A 22,603-nucleotide genomic window follows, 5' to 3' on the forward strand; every position below is an offset into this window, starting at 1 on the left:
AAACCTGATACAAACTTCACCAATCTCAAAATCAATTTCTCAAAGTAAACTTAGAACTATCAATGCAATATCACTATCAAGATAAAATCTCATAAGATAAACCGGTTGACTGTTACAATAAATTAATAGTAAACAACTTCAAACTCATAAACATCCAAATGGTTTTTCATATGTCAACATACTTTATTTCTTAATGCTTTCGGTTATCATGACTTATCAAAGTAGTTAATAAAATCAACCATAAAATCATAACCACAAAAACATTCACCACTTGACACAAATATTTTTGACATCGAAACCCAAATAGGAAAAACCACGATGAGATGAGACTCACAAGATAACTATTTGTACTCTTCTGAAGTTTGCCCTATTAGGAGCCTAGCCTATTAAAGCTTTACAAAAGTCTTGTTAAGAACAAATCCTATTAGGGACCACCCAATTAAGGGATTGACTACAATGCCTTGTTAGAAGTAATACCCTATAATAAGTAACCTCGGTAGAGGATTTGAAAATCCAAGCTAATGGATCACCTAGTTAGAGGATTTGAATAGAACCAAGATTTTTAGAGCTTACCCAGTTAGGGGATTTCAATTCTACTATAATTGTTAGAAAACAACAAGAGTTTTCTGATCTATTTGAATAGCACTACACTTGCTTGATCGGATTCTTTTCATGCTCCTATCTACCTTTACTCAAACTACAGATACATCATCCAGTTTGGCAACCACACACTCAACTAAAACTTTCCTAACTCTTAAACTAAACAAATCATCGACCTTATAAACAAATCAATTAGGTTGGTAACACAACAAAAACCTAATTCTCATAGAGATTACAAACAAGTCGGTTCAAGTATGACCATTGGATTACATAGAAATCTCTGCACATCAATCAAGAAAACCTTGATCGCTCCTTGATCACCGCTTTATCGAACTTAGTAACTCATCACATGCTTTACATTATATGAAATTTACTTACTCATTCCCTAGACAAAAACCTATTACAACAATGCACCAAAATCACTTGAAATTGTCTTCATACAATAATCATGTGTCATAATCATTACCACTCATCATTAGATCATAAACCAATACAACCAATTCATCAAACTTAATCGGTTAGGGTTTATCAAATCAATAGGTAGGGTTTATCGGTTCAACTCTCCAATATAGCAATACCGGTTCACTCCACAAACTTACCTACCGGTTACAGTTTCCTTCACTAGTTCATCCTACCGGTTACAAACATTATTACAACAATATCAACAATATCATTACCGGTTAATTGACATCAATGACAACATAACATATCATTAATGCAATCTTCATGCAAATGCCAACAATCTCCCCCTTTGGCATTGATGGCAATACAAATATCAATACCATTGATTGCTGTTGTGATTATGAATAGGAATCCTAGTTTAAATTACCAAGTATTCACCATGCTCTCCATGTCTTCAGCTTGTCATTGGTTTTTCTCCTTATAATCACATAATTCTTCTCCCCCTTTGACAGCAATGCCAAATTGAAAGTAAAAGATGTAATGTCAAATTTCACTGTGCAACATCAACAACCTGCAACTTAATGCTCCCCCTGTGGAGTAACTCTACTTTTACAGAAATCCTTCTGTAAAATTTTGCAAGTAGCTCTGGGACTGATGTAATCTACATCATGCTCAACTAACCTCATGAAGGGGTACAACCCCTAGCTGACTTCTAAGATACTCAAAAATTAATCTTAGGAAGAGGTTTAGTAAAGATATCTGCAAGCCGATCCTTGGTAGAAACATGCTCCAAGATCACATCTTTACTCTGCACTTTTCCCTTAAGAAATGATACTTCAATTCAATATTCTTAGCCTGTGCATACAAAACAGGTTTCTTAGAAATATTTATGGCACTTGTATTATCACATAGGATCTTTACAGGTTCTGAAATCTTCATCTTAAAACCTTCCAAAATGTGCCTCATCCAAATAGCCTGGGTACAATTCATGTAAGATGCAACATACTCAGCTTCAGCAGTAGATTGTGAAGTACAACTTTGCTTCTTACTACTCCATGAAATAAGTCTTCCTCCAAGAAAAAATGCTCCACTAGTTGTGCTTTTCTGGTCATCAACAACAATAAGATAATCTCTTTTGCCTTTACCCTTATACTTCTTCAATTTCTCTCATTTGTGCTCATTATCACCATTAGGATGGTTAGCAGCTATGTGATCAATCTTGTTACATGCAAAACATTTCGAAGGTAATTTAACTCTATATTTACCAGTGCCTCTGGGCAACCGCTTGGCCAACAATGCTTCAAGCTCAACTAAACTATCTTCATCATCAGCTTCTCTGCTAGATCTAGATTCATAACTGTGACTTACATCTCTACTTTTTCTCACAGATGGGTTAGAAACAGAAGCTCTAAATCAAGACTAATATTTTGGTATACTTCCATCATAACCATTTAGTTCAAAAGCAGTAAGCTTGCCAATGATAGAGTCAAGAGTTACCTTAGTTTTGTCAATAGACTTTAGCTCCTAAATGGCTGCAACTTGGATAGTGTAGACCGGTAGTAGGGTTCTTAGTACCTTACTTATCATTGTGGCATCTTCCACTTTACCTCCTACACTCTTAATTTCACCAACTATCTCTTTTATCCTTTGACCATACTATTGGATATTCTCACCTTCAGCCATCTGCATGTCATCAAACTTTCCTGTTAGACTCTCTTCTTTAGCAATCTTAACATGTTCATCACTGCTATAAATCTCTTCAAGTTTTTTCCATACCTCATATGCAGTCTCTAGACCATGAACATCTACATACTTTGCATCAGACAAAGAACTAATAATAGCCTCTAATGCTTTATTGTTTTCTTGTTTCTCTTTCTTCTGATCATCAATAAAAATCCTAGTAGGTGCAACATATTGAACAACAACATGTTCATAGTACTAATTTCCAAGACTCTTGATATAAATTTTCATTATGTCACTCCATATCCTATAGTTCTCACTATTAAACTTTGGACCTTCCTTCTTCATCATGTTCTACAAGATCTTAACCTCAAGTTGTTAGGCTTAGACCTTAGAGGACCTGATATGCTCTGATACCAATTGATGGTATGATGAAAGAATAATAATCTAGTCAACTACTGAGAGTGGAGTGAATCAATAGATAGAAAAACTGATACTAACTTCACCAATCTCAAAATTAATCTCTCAAAGTAAACTTAGAACTATCAATTCAATATCACTGTCAAGATAAAACTTCATAAGATAAACCAGTTGACTATTACAACAAATTAATAGTAAACAACTTCAAACTCATAAACATCCAAATTATTTTTCATATGTCAACATACTTCATTTCTCAATGCTTCTGGTTATCATGACTTATCAAAGTAGTTAAGTAGTTAATAAAATCAGCCATAAAATCATAACCACAAAAACATTCACCACTTGACACAAATATTTTTGACATGGAAACCCAAATGGAAAAAACCACGGTGAGATGAGATTCGCAAGATAACTATCTGAACTCTTCTAAAGTTCACCCTGTTAGGAGCCTATCTTGTTAAAGGTTTACAAAAGTCTCGTTAAGAACAAATCCTATTATGGACCACCTGGTTAAGGGATTGACTACAATGCCTTGTTAGAAGTAATACCCTGTAAGGAGTAACCTTGGTAGAGGATTTGAAAATCCAAGCTAATGGATCACCTAGTTAGAGGATTTGAATAGCACCAAGCTTGTTAGATCTTACCCGATTAGGGGATTTCAATTTTGTTGTAATTGTTAGAAAACAATGGGAGTTTGCTAATTCATTTGAATAGCACTACACTTGCTTGATCAGATCCTTTTCATGCTCCTATCTACCTTTACTCAAACTACAGATACATCATCTGGTTCAACAACCACACACTCAACTAAAACTTTGCCAACTTTGAAACTAAACAACTCATTGACCTTATAAAGAAATCAATTAGGTCAGTAACACAATAAAAACCTAATTCTCATAGAGATTACAAACAAGTTGGTTCAAGTATGACCATTGGATTACATAGCAATCTCTGCACATCAATCAAGAAAACATTGATCGCTCCTTGATCGCCACTTCATCGAACTTAGTAACTCATCACGCGCTTTGCATTATATGTAATATACTTGCTCATTCCCTAGATAAAAAACTGTTACAACAACGTGTCAAAATCACTTGAAATTGTCTTCATACAATAATCATACGTGTCATAATCATTACCGCTCATCATCAAATCATAAATGAATACAACCTATTCACCAAACTTAATCGGTTAGGTTTTATCAAATCAACGGGTAGGGTTTACCGGTTCAACTCTCCAATATAACAATACTGATTCACTCCATAAACTTACCTACCGGTTACACTTTCCTTCACTAGTTCATCCTACCGATTACAAAACATCATTACAACAATATCAATAATATCATTACCAGTTAATTGACATCAATGACAACATAATATATCATTACTGCAATCTTCATGCAAATGCCAATAGAGTTTCCCTTTGGCTTTGATATCAAAGGGGAAGAAGTATTTTGTATATGAGGAGAAGTATTTTGTGTTCTCATCAATGACAAATAGAGAGATTGTTTCACATATGAGTCTTTGTTGTTAGTGATGTCAAACGTGTTGGTGCTTCTTGGTAATCCCCGTTGGTGGAACTTGTTGGAAATCTAGTTGTTGGTTCAAAAGTAATATAATAGAGAAATGTATGGAGTATTTTGCAGACACCTAAAAATGTCTCATTGATCATGTACTAATTATTCATATATTTGATTAAATAATTATTTAATTAAGCTAATTAATCTTATTCTTCTAGATTCATATTTCTTTGTCATCTTATTAATTATTCCAATTTCAATTCTATCATGATTTAATCATTTAAACCATTTTCTAATATTAATTAAATATTTATTATTTAATTAAATGTGATTTTTAATCCTCAATTTAAATAATATTTATTATTTAAATAAATTCTTTTTCAATTTCTATCTCTATTGAGTTTATCAATTATCATTAACCCTTTTCTTAATATTAATTAGATATTAATTATTTAATTAATTGTGATTTTAATTCCTTTAATTTAAATAATCTTTATTATTTAATTAAATTAAATTTCTAAATAATTAAATCACAATTAATTAAATAATTTCTTTAAATTATTTAATTAACTCATTGTTTCCTCTAATTCAAATTCCAAATCCCCAAATTCTAATTTCATTTAATTTCATATTTCTTCTAATTTCTTCTAATTTCAAATACATGTGCATGATTTCAAAAATCAAATTGAAAATCAAAGTCAAGTTCTAAATATATTCAAAGACAAAATTGAATTTAAAATAAATTCATTATTTGAATAAAATCTCATGCAAAGAATAAATTGAAAATCAAAGTGAAAGTGCAAGCGCATGGTAAATTAATTAATTATCTTTTCAATTCCTGTTTCTATCTTCCACTTTTCTTTTTTCCAAAAAGCTTTCAATCAGTTAACAATTTTAGTTTCTTTATTTCCTCCAATCATTCTTTTTCATCTTTCAATCAACTTTTTTCTCAATCAATTAACTCAATTATCTATTTAATCAATTGAGTTCCATCTCCAATTCAACAGTTTAACTATCAATCAACATTTGAGCTCGCTTGAGTTCCACCTCCAATTCAGCAGTTCAACTATCAATCAACATGTGAGCTCGCTTGAGTTCCACCTCTTGATCAATATGTTCCACCTTTCAATCAATCTTTTCCAATAATCTATAAATTGAGCATTCAATTTCCATTTTCAAGAATCACAATCTTCAAAAAATTGTCTAATCTAAGCAAGAATCCCAATGCAACACCTGAGAGCCACCTACAAGCACAATTCAGAGAAGCACAATGGAAGCAAAGATGCAGGATAGGGGAGTCTTTATTTGAATTAATTTCTTATTTCGTATTGATTTTCATTGATTATGTTTGATGTGTATTAATTAGTTGAGAATTGGTGATTTGTTCTTATTTGCTAATTAACTTAATACATATGATAGTCAGGCATGAAAACAATGGTGAACCCGACGTTAAGAAAAAGCTAATTAACCTTCTCTATTTTCTATGTGATTTTTGCAAGTCGTACGGATTTTAATTTTTTATTTTTTTGCAGGTTTTGTATGGATTGCAAAGCAGATTCAACAATCACGCAATCGAGTCTACAGAATCATGCAATTGCATAGACAGCCTCATGCAATCAATAATGCAAGGTCACGCATTCATGCGGAACCCATCACCAATAGTCTTTATCTTATCACGCAATTGACCAAGCCTTGTTACGCATTCGACGGAAATATTTATGCATCCTGTTTGTCTTATTTTTCTGATTTTTTATCCTCTATTTTGTCTTAAATATGTATGAAATTTGTTAAATCTGAGTATTGTTTACCCTTATTTGATGCTTTAATTATGAAATTTTATGGCACATAAGGTACAATTTAAGATTTTAGGTGCTAGGAGGACAAAGGAACAAAGGAGACAAGCTAGATGTTATCAACTAATCCTAAAGGCATAAAAGAAGATACAAGATCTAGAGGATCAACCAGCCATTGATAGATACAATAGCCTACTTCTCTCATATATAGTGAAATATAATTTGCTTAATATAGAATGGATGATGAGCGATCTTGATAGGGCATCACAATCTATTTTGTAGGTTCAGGATCAAATTTAATCTTTTTTTATTTTTATTTTTGATTGGTTTGTCTGTCATTTATGCATTTGCCTATGTATTTTCACGCAATCGTTCTGTCAGTATATTGCATTCACTCTGTCAGAATTACGCAATCACTTTTCCAAAATCATGCAATCGCCAACATATAATCATGCATTCGCTCACGTATAATTACACATTCATTCAATGAAGAGTTTGATTTGCTATTTTTTATGTGTTTTCTGGGATTACTGATTCTTTGTTTGCAGCATGTGGCGAAATCACAGAGAAGGCTGGATCATTACTAAATATTTTTTAGAAATCACTAACATGCATGCTTTCACACTTCAATTTGTGGCTTAAAATAAATCTGGTTTAAATTGACATGCATGCTTTCACACTTTAGTTTGGTGTTCTAAAATTGACATGCACATGCATATCTCACACCTAAGTTTGGGTTTTTAAAATGAACGTGAATCAGGCTTATCAATAGAATAACTCACACTTTGCTTTTTTAAGGGAAAGAACTTTTTATTTTGTTTGGGGTGGACCTATTGTTGCATTAAGTACCTTTCCACCCTCTTCGGGGTCTTGGGAGAGAGGGAAAGGTGATAACGAAACCCACTTTTTTCATTTTAGTAGTGAGGATTATCTTTGACTGTGGATTTCATCACCCCACAAAGTTAATTTGAATTGGGATGCATTGGGGATATCATCTCTCCCAGTGTTCTCTCGAGTGGGTTTTTTGAACCGCTATATAAATATACTAGTCAGGCAGCTAGAGTGTTGAGTGAATTCGACATATGTGGGGGCCTTCTGTGCACCGATAAGCTTAACTAAAGTCTTAAGTGGTTTTCTCTAAGAATCTACCATTGGATAAGGATCCCTCAAAACTTACAATAAGAAGCAACTTAGTAGCCCAAATCCCACATTTATTAGTTTCGGGTGTGCGGATCGTACCCCATAGATACCCTCCATGTACCTTGCATGATGAGATAGAAAATCCTCGGTGATAAGATCTTCGGATCTTCGAGGTAAGAGAGACTGGTATGCCCGAGAAGTGTGTTTCATGGAGTGGAGTTAGTTCTACTAGACTCTTTATCTGTTCGTCTTGTTTCGGTATTTTGTTGCGGGGGGGGCCATTAACCAGTTTCCACTTTCCAGCCTAAGATTGTCTTTTTTTCTTTTATGTGTATCATTGTACCAGACCAGTATTGAGTTAGTATTTGGGCTATTTCAGGCCCTACCTTGTGTATCTCTAAATTCTCAGAGTTGATTAGAACACAGTTCATTCAGCTATACTTGTCTTCAAACAATTGTTCTTAGATTTAAAAAACAACAAACCTGGCCTACAAACATAATTATTTGAAACAAAGTTTCACCTTGAAACATCAAACAGTCCTACAAATTCCAAAATTTTACCTTGTGACATCAGACAGTCCTTGCATAGTCCTCATTTACATCCTTATTGTCATCCTCATTTACGTCCTTAGAATTGGCATAAGTCCTTGTATAGTCCTCATTATCATCCTCATTTATGTCCTTACTTTGCAAAAGTCCTTACATAGTCCTCATTATCGTCCTCATCATAGTCCTTGAATTATAGTCCTCATATAGTCTTGCATCAATCCTTATATAGTCTTCATCTATGTCCTTATAGAATCCCCATATACGTTGTCATAATCTTCACATAAGTCCTTACATTATCTTGCATAGTCCTTATAAATTCCTCATTTGTATCCCATTAGTGTCTTCATAATCTTTCTATATAGTCCTTGCATAGTCATCATAATCTTTGCATAAGTCCTTGCATAGTCATCATAATCCATGTTTTAGTCCTTGCATAGTCTTCATCCTCATAAGGTATAGGGTCAAATCATTATCTCCATTTTGTATTATCTTCAAAATTAGGGTGTTCCCTAGTCCAAGTCCATAGGTTGCATTGTTGTTCTTTAGGATTTCATCTTGTCATTCCTTAGTCCAATTTGTCAAAAAATTCCAAAAACAATAGGGCTGCACTTTCATCCCTTAGTTACATTGCATTTCATCCCTAAACTTCAAAAATCCAAAAAAAATGGTATATAGCATGATGGTTTAAACAAGCTCTCAAACTTCTAAGAGACAACATTACCCTTATCAAACTTCCAACTTTTGTGGGACCATGTCATTGCAACCAAACAATCAATCATCTCAATCCAACATATACATGTCCGAAAAATTATATCAAACCTATCAGGAACAAACAAGTGTAATACTTATTTCTCCATCACTTGAAGAGAAAATAGCTCGATAAATAGAGATCTTGAAAAAAAATGTAAAAAAAGGTGAAGAGAGTAGATCCCATATGTTCAAACTATTTCAAAAATTTGGAGATCCCATGACAAACCTAGAGCCAGTTGATGTGTGAGCTCTTATTATGAAATCAGACATACCAACTATTCTCACACAAATAAACATGAAAAAACAATATCAACAATAAACACATCCAACAATGCAAGTCCAACAACCAATACAACAAACAACACAACTCTCAACACCACAAATTGTGCAAACAATTTAACCACTACCAAAGTCACATACGATCACACAATCAATTTTGCGTTCAGTCACATCACATGTCTATGAATACCCTCCTATATCTTCAAATACACCACCAAGGGTTCCCCAAATGAATGCAAGTGTATTTTCAAACATGTCACCCTTTGGACATCAATTAAACATGGTCAATCTATCACCTATCATGCAACAAGGTAATATGCCAATGTCTAGCAATGGTTCTTCCCATCAAGACTTTGCACCTCAAGTAGCCTCCATATCTTCCATCATTTCCTCATACCCCGAAGTCACACAAGAGAAGTCCACACCATCTTTATCCAATAATGTAACCTCCCAAGGGCTATCCATAGTACAAATCCAATCTAATCCAAGTCATGATGCTAGTCCTTTCCATGCTTCAGAAATTCAAGATCCAATGCCATCATATACTCTTATCACAGAGAGTCCCATTTAAAATCATTTCTCATCAGGCCAATGTGTTAAAACATTCCAAGAATATCCCATGCATATCCAAACTCCTTCCCCATGTCAAGAGGATGATCTGAAATTAAAAGAAATGAGTCTTGAAACAAATAAAGATCAAGAACAAACACTTCCATCCTACCCAATTTTTTATCAAGATCCCACTGACCAAGAATCTTATGATGATTCCCTCACTTTTTTTCTATTCTTTTCATAATGATACCCTTCCATCTCAAGAACAAAGTGTCCTTTCAAGTCCCATCCAACATCCACCTCCTAAGCAAGATCAGGACATCTCTTCCATCCTTCCTAATAATCCATTTCCAAGTTAAGAGAAAAGTATTCCTTCACCTTCATGTCCTAAGCAAGATCCCATTATTTCTCTAGATCCTGATCAAGATCCCTCCATTCCTTCATCTCCATGTCATAATCCTCCATGTTTCTCACTGATGGTATGGTGAAATAATAAGGATCCGGTCAACTACTGAGATGGGGGGGGGGGGGGGGGCGAATCAGTAGATAAAAAACTGATATAAACTTTCACCAATCTCAGAATCAACCTCCCAAAGTAAACTCAAAGCTGACAAGTTAAACCACTGAACTACAAATGCAATAATATTGTCAAGATAAACCGGTTGACTGTTAAAATAGATTAACAGTAAACAACTTGAAACTCACAAACATCCAAATACTTTACTAACATAAGTAAAACCTCATTTCAGATTATTGTTGGTTAACATAACATATCAAAGTGGATTAAGCAGTTAAGCAATTCAACCATAGTAAACATAACCACAAAAACATTCACCACTTGACACAATATTTTTGACTTGGAAACCCAAGTGGTAAAAACCATGGTGGGGATGAATACCACAAGTATTCTGAACTCTTCTGAAGTTCGCCCTATTAGGAGCCAACCCTGTTAAAGCTTTACAAAAATTCATGTTAAGAACAAATCCTGTTAGGGACGACCTACTTAAGGGATTGACTATAAAGCCCTATTAGAAGCAATACCCTGTGAGGACTAACTTCGGTAGAGGATTTGACATCCAAGCTAATGGACCACCTAGTTAGAGGATTTGAATAACACTAAGCTTGTTAGAGCTTACCGAGTTAGGGGATTTTAACTATTATAATTGTTAGAAAACAATAGGGGTTTACTGATCTATTTGAATAGCACTACACTTGCTTGTTCAAATCCTTTTCATGCTCCTATCTGCCTTTACACAAACTGCAGATGCATCATCTGATTTGGCAACCACACTCAACTACAAATTTGCCAACTCTAAAACAAAATAACTCATCAACGTTATAAACAAATCATCAAGTCAGTAACACAACAAAAACCTAATTCTCTCATAGAGATTAAAAACAAATCGGTTCAAGTATGACTGTAGGATTACATAACAATATATGCACATCATTCAAGATAGCCTCGACCGCTCCTTGATCACCGCTTCATCAAACTCTATAACTCATCACACGTTTTGCATTACATGCAATATACTTTCTCATTCCCAAGATAAAAACTGTTATCTCAACACGCCAAAAACACTTAGAAACTCTTCTCATACAATATGCATAGGTGTCATAATCATTACCACTCATCATCAGATCATAAACCAATATAACAAACTTCATCAGTTAGGGTTTATCATATCAATAGGTAGGTTTTACCAGTTGATCTCTCCAATTCTTAGTAATACCGGTTCACTCCACAAACTCACCTATCAATTACAATTCCTTTCACTAGCTCTTCCTACCGGTTACAAAACAACATTATAACAACATCATTACCAATTAATTGACATCAATGACAACATAACATTTTATTAATGCAATCTTCATGCAAATGCCAACACTCACAAGATTCCCTCTCAAATTAACTTATCATTTCTCCTAGTCTCCCTTATGATCCCAATCCTTCTACACAAGTTTTGCATGAACTCCTTATCAATGAAATCACCAATCCTAATCATCCTATAGAGAACAATTTATCAATGATTGTGTATGTACCATTTTCACATGCCAATGTGGTGACAGAAACAAGCATGGAACCATCTAATGAAATCAACACCCAAATTTTTCCATCATCTTCTTCAAGCACAAACATAACACCATCTAATGAGATCAACACTTGGTTGAATTCATCATCCTCTTAAAGTGCATCAATAGAAACAGGCATAGCACCTACTTATGTCACAACTTTGGAACTAGAATCTATCTGCCTCATACACCCACACTTGATAGATTGGGGGCAAGAGAATCTACCACAATTGGATTGCTTTGAAAATGATAAGGCTATAGCTGAACTCATGGGTTCTAGAGCTAGATTTCCCTCTAATGATCCACAAAATCCAAAAACTAAGAAAATAAACATTGGAGATGTCGAATATATACACCCGGTTGAGTCCTTATATCCTATTGGAAAAGACATCTTTATCTGACTCTTCAAACAAAGACCAATGAAATACCTACACAAAACTCCTTGACCCTATGAACAACATGCACCTTAAACGATATTATATATAAGGGTTGGGTTAGTTTAGGTTTTATTGTCTGCATTGCATCTCATTTTATTCCAAGCACTGCATTACATTTAGTTTCCTTTTCAAATGCATCGCATTCACAAAATTTCTGCATTGGCATATATCAGCGTCAATAAAACAAGGCAATTGTCCAAGTTTATCATATGTTTGCATTCACGAGAAACAAGGGGCATCTCCTTTATTAGATATTTGAACATGAAGTCTTTGAGGTCCTAAGGTCATTCATTTTCAACATTACCCTGTGATGACGCTTTACTTATGGTTGGGTAGTGATTTCACTATTTGAGACTTGTTAACCCAAAATCAATTGCTATATCTCAAACACATTAACAAAATCTCTAATTCATTCTAGACACCTAGTTGATCATATGACTAGTGAAAAATCTAAAATTCTACTTTAGCATTGTTGTAATTGTCACACCCAAGTAGGTTTCATTACTTACAAGTCAAGACAAGAAAAGAAGAAGAAGAAGAAGAAGAAGAAAAAGTGTTGTGCCAGATATTCATCTCAAGGCAAAAGAGAAATGATATATAACTGAAATATCACATATACAAAATGTGACAAAAATCTTGATTATGGGAACATGCAAGTAACTCCATCGGAGCTATGGACGCCTACTGGCAATGGAGCAGTATTTGAGAAATTACAGTCTATAACCTCGACGGAGCTCTAAAAGCTTGCTAGCAGTGAGGCTATATTTGGGATGCTTTTGAAGTTAGAATACTTCATGTAGCTAGTCATATAGGATGCTAAGGATCTTTAGTAAACAAAAGAGTGGGAATCAACTCATTTGCACACACATGGGCAAAAGAAGATCAAAGTTTTAAGAACCAATGGGGGATTTTTCCGTGTCGCCATTTGTAAATCCTAGTCACTAAGTGTGTTAAATTGGATGTTCCAAGGGACCTTAAGGATCAATTGATCATTTATCTATGAAATATTTTGTACCTCCAATTTAATTGGTGTATTACAAAGTGCTAAACAAACACAGTCATCCTTGTTCGAATAGGAAATGCATATTCATCATGCATATTGCATTAACATAGGTCATGTCAAAAACTTATTGTCTTCATATGAATTCTGCAAATCATCATGTCATATAGGTTTGCATATTGGGGGCATAACTGAAAAAATAAAAATAAAAAACGTAAAAAGTCCTAAAAAAATCCAAAAAATCCTTTAAAAGTCCTGAAAAAATCCAAAAAAAATCATAAAATGTCTTCAAAAAAGCCTTAAAAATAAAAAATCAAAAACTAAAAATCAAAGCAAGAAAGCATGGACCATCCATCAAATCAAATCGACAAGAGACAAACTCTCAAAGTCTACAATCAAACTGATCACATGTCTTGTTAATCAATTTATCGATCAAACTCTATCAAACATCAAAATGTCCTATACAGGGAAGGGTACACTTGAAACCAGATAGATCGGTCTTATATGGGGTATTCACTCTCTCAAACCAGACATTCCTATCAATCATCAAATCATTAAAACAATGCCATAGATCAATATGGTTGTTGGATTTTGTCCAAGTTAGTCTTATCTTTATCAATTGATGGCAGGTCATGTTTCTTCAAATCCAAAACATTGAAAAGCAAAACATACCAAAAACATCCATATAATGTCCTGACAAAATCATAAAAATCATAAAAAGTCCTAAAAATTTCAAAAACAGTGAAAAAACAAAAAATTCAAAAATAGTGAAAAAACAAAAAAATCAAAAATAGTAAAAAACACAAAAATAATATCAAAAACATCCATATACAATCCTAAAAAAATCCAAAAACATTGAAAAGCACAAAATCCTAAAAATCGTAAAAAGTCTTGAAAAAATACCCAAAAACATTCAAATATGATCCTGAAAAAATCATCCAAAAACATTCAAATATCGATCCACAAAATCCAAAAACAATAAAAAATCAAAAATCAATTAGAAAAACTTGCAATAAAATGTCTTAAAAGAATCAAATACCCTAGTAGATATCTAGCAAACACTTCTCACGAAGTTAACAAAGGATACAACTATCCAGTCAAACATGTACAATCAACTGATCAAGTTGTCTTATCAATCATATAATGTCCATATCAAGTGATCATTATCTTGTCTTAAATAGAAGAGGGTACACTAGAAATCAGAGAGGTTAGTCTTAAACGAGGTCCGCAACTTTCTGAGATAAGACATTATCAACTATTACATCAAGCAATCAAAACGAAGACACAGATCACTATGGCTGCTGGATTTTTTCCTAGTTAGTCTTTATCTTTTATCATTTGGCGACAAATTGTGTTCCTATGCTACTCAAGGATGTCCACAAGTGACTAGAGGAGCCATGATGGACATTGTCTTTTTCTTTGTTTGTTGTTTGTGGTGTGAACCAATGAAGTTCTAAGGCAATAGTTCTAGTGGGTGTCTGTGTTGGTACATTCATTCAACAAATATCCTATGCAAAAGTCAAGGATAGTTATGCTTGTGACTGTCCCACATACCTCGACCCCTAGCACTACAACCAGAATGGAGGGTTCACTCCTTGTCTGCTACGTATTTGTTTCTGCAATGAGCTCTCTTTACATCTTGGTTCCTTATACCCTAATGTGCAAAGCTCCATTGGTCCATAATAAGGCTCAGTGATGAATATATATTGCGCTAAGAATAAAGGCACAAAAGTTTGTGAAAACCATCATCTTTATTTTTCAATCTATCATTATCAATCTATCATCTCATATCAATTATCTTCAATTGCCTCTAATTTATTCTATTTCATTCTAAGGTTCATTCTCTCGTATTCTATCTCAATATCATCTTCACATCATCAATCTCTATCTCTAATCACCTAACCATTCTTCTATCTTTCATCTTGCATTCTCCTTTTTTTGAGAGATCAATCATGTCTTTAATGCACAAACAATATCTCGAGGGGGCATTACACCCTAAGCGTTACCGGGGCATACTGGGGCAGAATTTTTTTTGTTTTCTTTGAAACAACATCGTTCCGACATTGTCTCAAAGATGGGCAAATTTAGACACCTAAAAATGTCTCATTGATCATGTACTAATTATTCATTTAATTGATTAAAAAACTCTTTAATTATTTAATTAAGCTAATTAATCATATTCTTCTAAATTCATATTTCTTTGTCATCTTATTAATTATTCCAATTTCAATTCTATCATCATTTAATCATTTAAATCATTTTCTAATATTAATTAAATATTATTATTTAATCAATTGTGATTTTTAATCCTCAATTTAAATACTTTATTATTTAAATAAATTCTTTTTCAATTTCTATCTCTATTTAGTTAATCAATTATCATTAACCCTTTTTTAATATTAATTATTTAATTAATTGTGATTTTAATTCCTTTAATTTAAATAATCTTTATTATTTAATTAAATTAAATTTCTAAATAATTAAATAGTTTTTTTAAATTATTTAATTAATTCATTATTTCCTCTAATTCAAATTCCAAATCCCCAAATTCTAATTTCATTTAATTTCATATTTCTTCTAATTTCAAATACATGTGCATGATTTCAAAAATCAAATTGAAAATCAAAGTCAAGTTCTAAATATAATCAAAGACAAAATTGAATTTAAAATAAATTCAATATTTGAATTAAATCTCATGCAAAGATTAAATTGAAAATCAAAGTCAAAGTGCAAGCACATGGTAAATTAATTTATCTTTTCAATTCCTATTTCTATCTTCCACTTTTTTTTTTCCAAAAAGCTTTCAATCAGTTAACTATTTCAGTTTCTTTTTTTCCTCCAACCATTCTTTTTCATCTTTCAATCAGCTTTTTTCTCAATCAGTTAACTCAATTATCTATTCAGTCAATTAAGTTCCACCTCCAAATCAGTAGTTCAACTATCAATCAGCATGTGAGCTCACCTGAGTTCCACCTCTTGATCAATTTGTTCCACATTTCAATCAATCCTCTCAAATAATCTATAAATTGAGCATTCAATTTCCATTTTCAAGAATCACAATCTTCAAACAATTGTCTAATCTATGCAGAAATCCCAGTGCAACACCTAAGAGCCACCTACAAGCACAATGGAAGCAAAGATGCAGGATGAAAGAGTGTTTATTTGAATTCATTTCTCATTTTGTACTGATTTTCATTGATTATGTTTGATGTTTGTTAATTAGTTGATAATTGGTGATTCATTCTTATTTGCTAATTAGCTTAATACATATGACATTCAAGCATAAAAAGATATATCATTGATCTGGTTGTTAGCTTGTTGGTGGTTGGAATGTTGGTCCAAGAGTGACATGATGCAAATGTATGGTCTGACATTATTCTAGTTGAACCTAGATGTTTACCTATAAGTGATAAGATGCAGAGTTATATATGGTGTGGGCATGATGTTTTTGTTCTGGATGGTAAATCTTAGTGGTATGTTGTGTTTTTGGAGGATTGATGTATTTTTGCTTGGTCCAAAAACTATGTGATGGTCTCTACTAACTATTTTGGTGAATGGTATCTTGGTTTGGTTGTAACAGATATGTATCAGATGGATTTGTGGATTGGAGTAGAATGGTTTTGGTAGACCGATCCTCTTATATTTTAGTTTTTCAGCTGGATAGATGTTTCATTGTGAGAGATATCTCTGTATGTGATCAAAGTTATAAGTGACAAGATGAAAATTTATATCTGATGTTTTTGTTCTAGATGGTAAATTCTTGTAATGGTGAAAATGGAATTAGGTAGTTTAGGACCTGATCCCACTTTCATCCAAACATTGGAATACAAAAGAACCTAAGGAAGTGATCCACTTTGACTAAATCTTGTGAAAGCGAGTCAAGGGATAATTCTAGGGTTTATATTCTTTCGTTGATATGAAAGGGAATATGCTAAATGCAGGAGAATGCAAAGTTATGCTAATAGAATGAACAAATGTGACTATAACAATAGTAATAATAGACTGATGTAGTAATTGAACAAAGATAGAATGTATAGATTTAAGAATGCAATTTTTATATGCACCTATAATAAAAATTGAGATTGAATTGACAAGACCAAGGCGTTGGAGTCCTTGGTCTCGAAGACTGAACTAAGCTACAAATTGGCAGACCTATCCTGAGTCTGTCTAAGGTATACTTGTCAAATCTGGAGCCAAATAAGGAGGACCAAGGTGTTCTTGGAGGATGAGGGAGTGGAGCACCCTAGTCCCTAAAAACCAAGACCAGTTTTTGACAAAGGACATGTGCTTGTCTGTTGAGATCTCCCGAAAACTGCCTACTCCGACAGAAACTTGTAACTATACCTGCAAGCTAGAGATATGTGTTTTTGTGGCTCTATAGGGTTTTACCTTAGTCAAACTCCTTTTTTTGGTGATTTCCACATCCAAAAATAGCCAATATTTTATTGAAAAAGTGTGTGTTCCCTAGAATCTCACGTGTCTATAAGATTCTTATGAGCTAAATGAAAACTAGAGTTCTACCTTATGCTTTGAGTAAAAACCCTAAACTGGATGTAATGTAAATGCTTCAAATCACAAATGGAATGTAGATCTAAAGCAATAATGTTTGTATGTGGGAAAAGTAGTGCTATGAAACTCAAAATGTGAAAAATGATGTTCACAGGGCTTGTCCACACACACCCACAAGACTTCTTGGTGCAAGTTATGAGGAATGACTCAACTTCCCAAGGTAGGTTCCATGGTTCTCTATCTCACAAGGTCCCTCAAGCCAATGCCTTTGCTCTTAGATCACTGAGAAAAGTGACTTAGGGATGACAAATGCAAGAATGAGGGATGCTTTAGATTGATTTTAACATGAAATGCATCCTATTTATGCATGATTCCATATATGAGTTAAACTAGATTATAAGATGACAAGGTTAGTAGCAATACTATCCTAACATGATATACTAGTTAATGATTTAAGCTAATGATAACAAAAATACTCTAAAATGCTTATTAGATTAATTCCTATTATAAAGAGAGGCTAGATGTATTGATAAAATTGAGCATAAATGAGATACTATAAGCTTGGATGATCTTGAAATGGAGGAATGATAGCTCTATTTATAGGGAAAATAGGGCAATGGATGGTCAAGATTGGATGAGCTTATCAAGGGTTAGGATTGAAAGTTATCAATCCATGTTTATAATTTTTACCAATGAAATGGTGACAATTGTCAACATAAGACTGCTTGAGAGGAGAGGTAAGAAGCATTAAATGCTTGAGAAGACCTTATGGTTACCTTAGAAGGTAAGGGTTAAGGTTAGGTTAGGGTTATCCAATGGATAAATCTTTTACCCAAAGGATAAACTCTTGTGCAAGGGTTAAAGGGATAACCATGGTCAAAGCAATGAATGCTTCATGAGACCCCTGGGTTAGATGAGGTTGTTAAGTTAGGCAAAAAGTCTCTAACCATGCCACTAAGGGTTAGTTAACCATGAATGGGTTGAAGACTTTGGGGACAAATTTGTAAGAGTCCTTCCAAATTTGGGGGTATTCAACAAGTTAGCTTGTTGAAGGCATAAAGGCTTTAATGCCTTTTGAAGACTTTACTCCAAATTTGAGAAGTGACCTCCTCAAATTTAGGGAAAGGGGATAATGGATGGGTTTAGGCTAATTGATTAGGATTAGATGGATTCTAGAAAAAATTAGGAAGAGGGTTAGGATGCAAGTGGGAGATGTAGGAAAATGCAAGTGGGTGGGGAAAATAAAATTAATTTATTTCAATTTGGTTGCAAGTTGGGAATTTAAATAAATTAGATTTATTGAATTGGGGGAAACTATTTAATTAAATGTTAATTTAATTAAAAAGTAGAGAGAAGGGATTTAATTAAATAAAATTATTTATTCAATTAAATGATGTAAAGGGGTTTACGTGAATTTAAATAAATAAATTCAATAATTTATTTAATTAAATAGAAGAATGTCGGTGATTTAATTAAATTATATTTAACGAAAATAGAGGAATAAGAATAAAATGAACATTAAATATTCATTTAGGAATATGGTCATTTTTATAAGTCTACATTTTGCCCCTCTTTGAAGTGACGTGTGTGCACATGTTGATTCAAAGAAAATGATGTGTCATCATGATTTGGTTATGATCAGTGTGATGTCGTGTTGAGATGTTCATGTCATGCCCCAGATTTGATAACCGATGGCCCAAATTGATAAATGATGTTGATAATGCCCCCTCGGAGATGAATCAAAAATTTAAAAATTTGATTTGTATTGATAAATTTGATTGCATTTTAATTTTTTGTCTATGTTGAATGCAATAAGTTGATTCATCTCCTGATAATAATGTTTGCGAGGGTTAGAAATGAGACCACGAGCAATTTACGTGTTCTTCCACGCAACCCTAATTTTCATTTACCTTATAAAAAGGTAAAAAGTGATTTATTTTGTCTCATTTGTGTTTGTAGACTTTGGAGAAAGTGACACTTAGAGAAAAAGACAAAATATTGATTCCTTTTGCTTCTCATTGATTCGAGCATGTTCGGAGGTATCGGAGGCCCACCACGTATGGACCGCCTGTAAGTCATCATTTTTTACCCCTTTTTAATTTTTGTTTTGTCGTTTTTAGGCATGTTTTTGAATTTTTCCATGCAGATTAAACGGTTTAGCACATTGGGGGCACAAGGTAGCGCGTAAGGAAATACCTAGCACATTGAGGGCATGGGGTAGCGCTTAGGGGAAAAAGGGTAGTGCATAGGAAAGACCTAGCGCATAGGGCTAGCAGGGGCTCGCATGGGTAGAGTAGGATAGCATGTAGGCATGACCTACCGCGTAGGGTTAGGTTCGCAGCGCAGGGACCAAGTAGGATAGCGCATAGCATAGAAGTGGCACAGAGGGTACTTTAGGTGGCACGTCGATAGGACAGGGTAGCGCATAGGTGGAGGCTAGCACGTAGGGTTAATGGTGTAGCGCATTGATAGGACAGGGTAGCGCATAGGTGTAGGCTAGCGCGTAGATAAGATTGTTTAGCACATGAGAGGAAAAATTTGGGTAAAGTAGGATTTTGGATGAAGAAAAATAGGTAGGTTTTTGCCAGTTTTGCCGGGATGGGTGCGAATTTCAGTCTGCGTGTCTGCTATCATTGTTTTGATAAGTTGTCCAATATGAGTTCCGATATGGTTTTTGGATAGATAACTTGATTTGATTTGCAATGTGTCAAGTTGATGTTGATCTGATGTTGATTTGATATGATGTGGATTTCGATATGGATGTTTTGATATAAACTTGATTTGATATGCATTGTTTCAAGTTGATATATATGTGGAACTTGATTTGTTTTACAAGTTGATATGATTGTGAAACTTGATTTGTGTTACAAGTTGATATGATTGTGAAACTTGAGTTGTGTTACAAGTTGATATGATTATGGAAATTGAATTGTTTTACAAGTTGATATGATTTGATATGTAAATGGATATGATATGATGTGGAACTTGATTAGATTTTCAATGTTTCAAGTTGATATGAAGTTGATTTGGATATGAAGTGATTTGATGAGGAAACTGATATTGGACTTGCTTTGTTTGTGACAGGAGCGCATTAGGGTTGTTCAGTCGCGAGAATGATTTCTAAGACCATGGTCGTTGATACCATGATTGACATAGGCTGACAGGGATATCATTGAGAGGTGTGGCCTATCCTCTTTGTTAGAGATGCCTCGGTTTATTATTAACCGGGGTTTATTGACAGCGTGGTCGAGAGGTGGCATAGTGACACCAACACCTTCCATTTGGCGACAGGTGAGATCACAGTGACACCTGAGGATTGCTACCGGATTCTGCGGATTCTTATAGTAGGTGCATTGTTACCTTATGAGCAGACAGAGGAGGGCGGGATAGAGGCACTTTGCCAGATTCTATGGGATGATACGGTTTGTGAATATGAGATCCCCTGGCAGGAGTTCATAGATTTGGATTATGCTCCTCTACCATTAGTGTTGGCAGGATTCATAGGTGGTTTCTTATGTCCCAACCATAGGTCGAAGGGACTGGCAGTAGGATGGGGTTTGGTCCTAGAGGACATGGTGACATAGGGTCACCGATTAACATGGGGGTCAGCTATGTTGGCCCACTTATATAGGGATCTGTATTAGGTGGTTTACTTGGGGTACAACAGTCTATCCATTGGAGTGACACTGCTATAGGTATGGGCGTGGGAGCATATTTCCACAGCCAGGCCACTTGCATACAGAGATAGGCCAGCTAGGTGTGCTTATGCATATGGATACAAAGGGATAGTTGTCTAGCGTAAGCTGGGAAAACTAGAGCATTGGAGGAGAGTTTTAGATGATATTGATACGGTCATCTGGAGACCATACATGGAGTGTAAGGTATGGGCAGAGGATGGGATGGAGATGCCCTATGTCTACATGTCCCAATTTTTTATAGGGTGGACGCCCTTTGTTATTGAGAGATTCCTACATAGCCGAGTGTTGTGGTAGTATGGTCGTCAACAGGGAGTTCCATAGGGAGCATGCTTGTATGCTCGATGGAGACAGTATATGCCAGAGTGGGGACCCACTATTGATAGTGCGGTGGTGGTTGAGGAGTTCTTTCACTTAGCCGGCTAGATATGGGACTATGCATATGGGGTAGGGGACACAGGGATGACAAAGGAGTTCGCCACACTGTTTGCGGCACATGTTGTGGCTAGGATACTAGATCCAGTGGAGATGATTCCCGCTTTTGATGATGATGAGGATGAGCAGCCTGAGAGACTAGGGAGACAGGGAGAGGATGGAGAGGAGATGGATGAGGGAGGTGGGGATGGTGGAGGTGATGATGGTGGATATGGTAGAGGAGGTGGCCGAGGTTGGCGAGGGGATAGAGGGAGGAGAGGAGATAGGGGTGGTGATGGTGGTGACAAAGGGATTCAGGTGGAGAGAGCAATGCGGCAAGTTGTGGTGGATGGAGGGAGAGGAGGTTTGGCTATTGGAGTTTGGGGTGAGGAGAGGGTAGGAGAGGTGATAGCAGCAGTGGGAGGGACAGATGAGTTTAGACGGTCGGCCCAGAGGAGGAGGTCAAATGTGTTACCCCCACCAGCACCGAGGATAGGGAGAGGGATAGGGGGTACCACTTCACAGGTACCCATCCAAACATAGATTTTGACGCACTGGGAGGATGCACATATTAGGTCACTGCAATTATCAGTGCAACACCTGCAGACACAGCTACTAGCGCATCAGCGGAAAATTACACAGCTGACCACTGAGCGAGATACAGTTCTAGAGAAGTTGGGTTGATCTGAGGCTTGAGCAGAGGCTTTGGAGAGAGCGGCAGTGGGTGGCTCGATGAGAGATACCCTGAGAGAGGTGGCTTTGAGAGCCAAGGAGGTGGAGTATTA

Source organism: Cryptomeria japonica, chromosome 3, assembly GCF_030272615.1.
Source record: "Cryptomeria japonica chromosome 3, Sugi_1.0, whole genome shotgun sequence".
Classification (NCBI taxonomy): domain Eukaryota; kingdom Viridiplantae; phylum Streptophyta; class Pinopsida; order Cupressales; family Cupressaceae; genus Cryptomeria; species Cryptomeria japonica.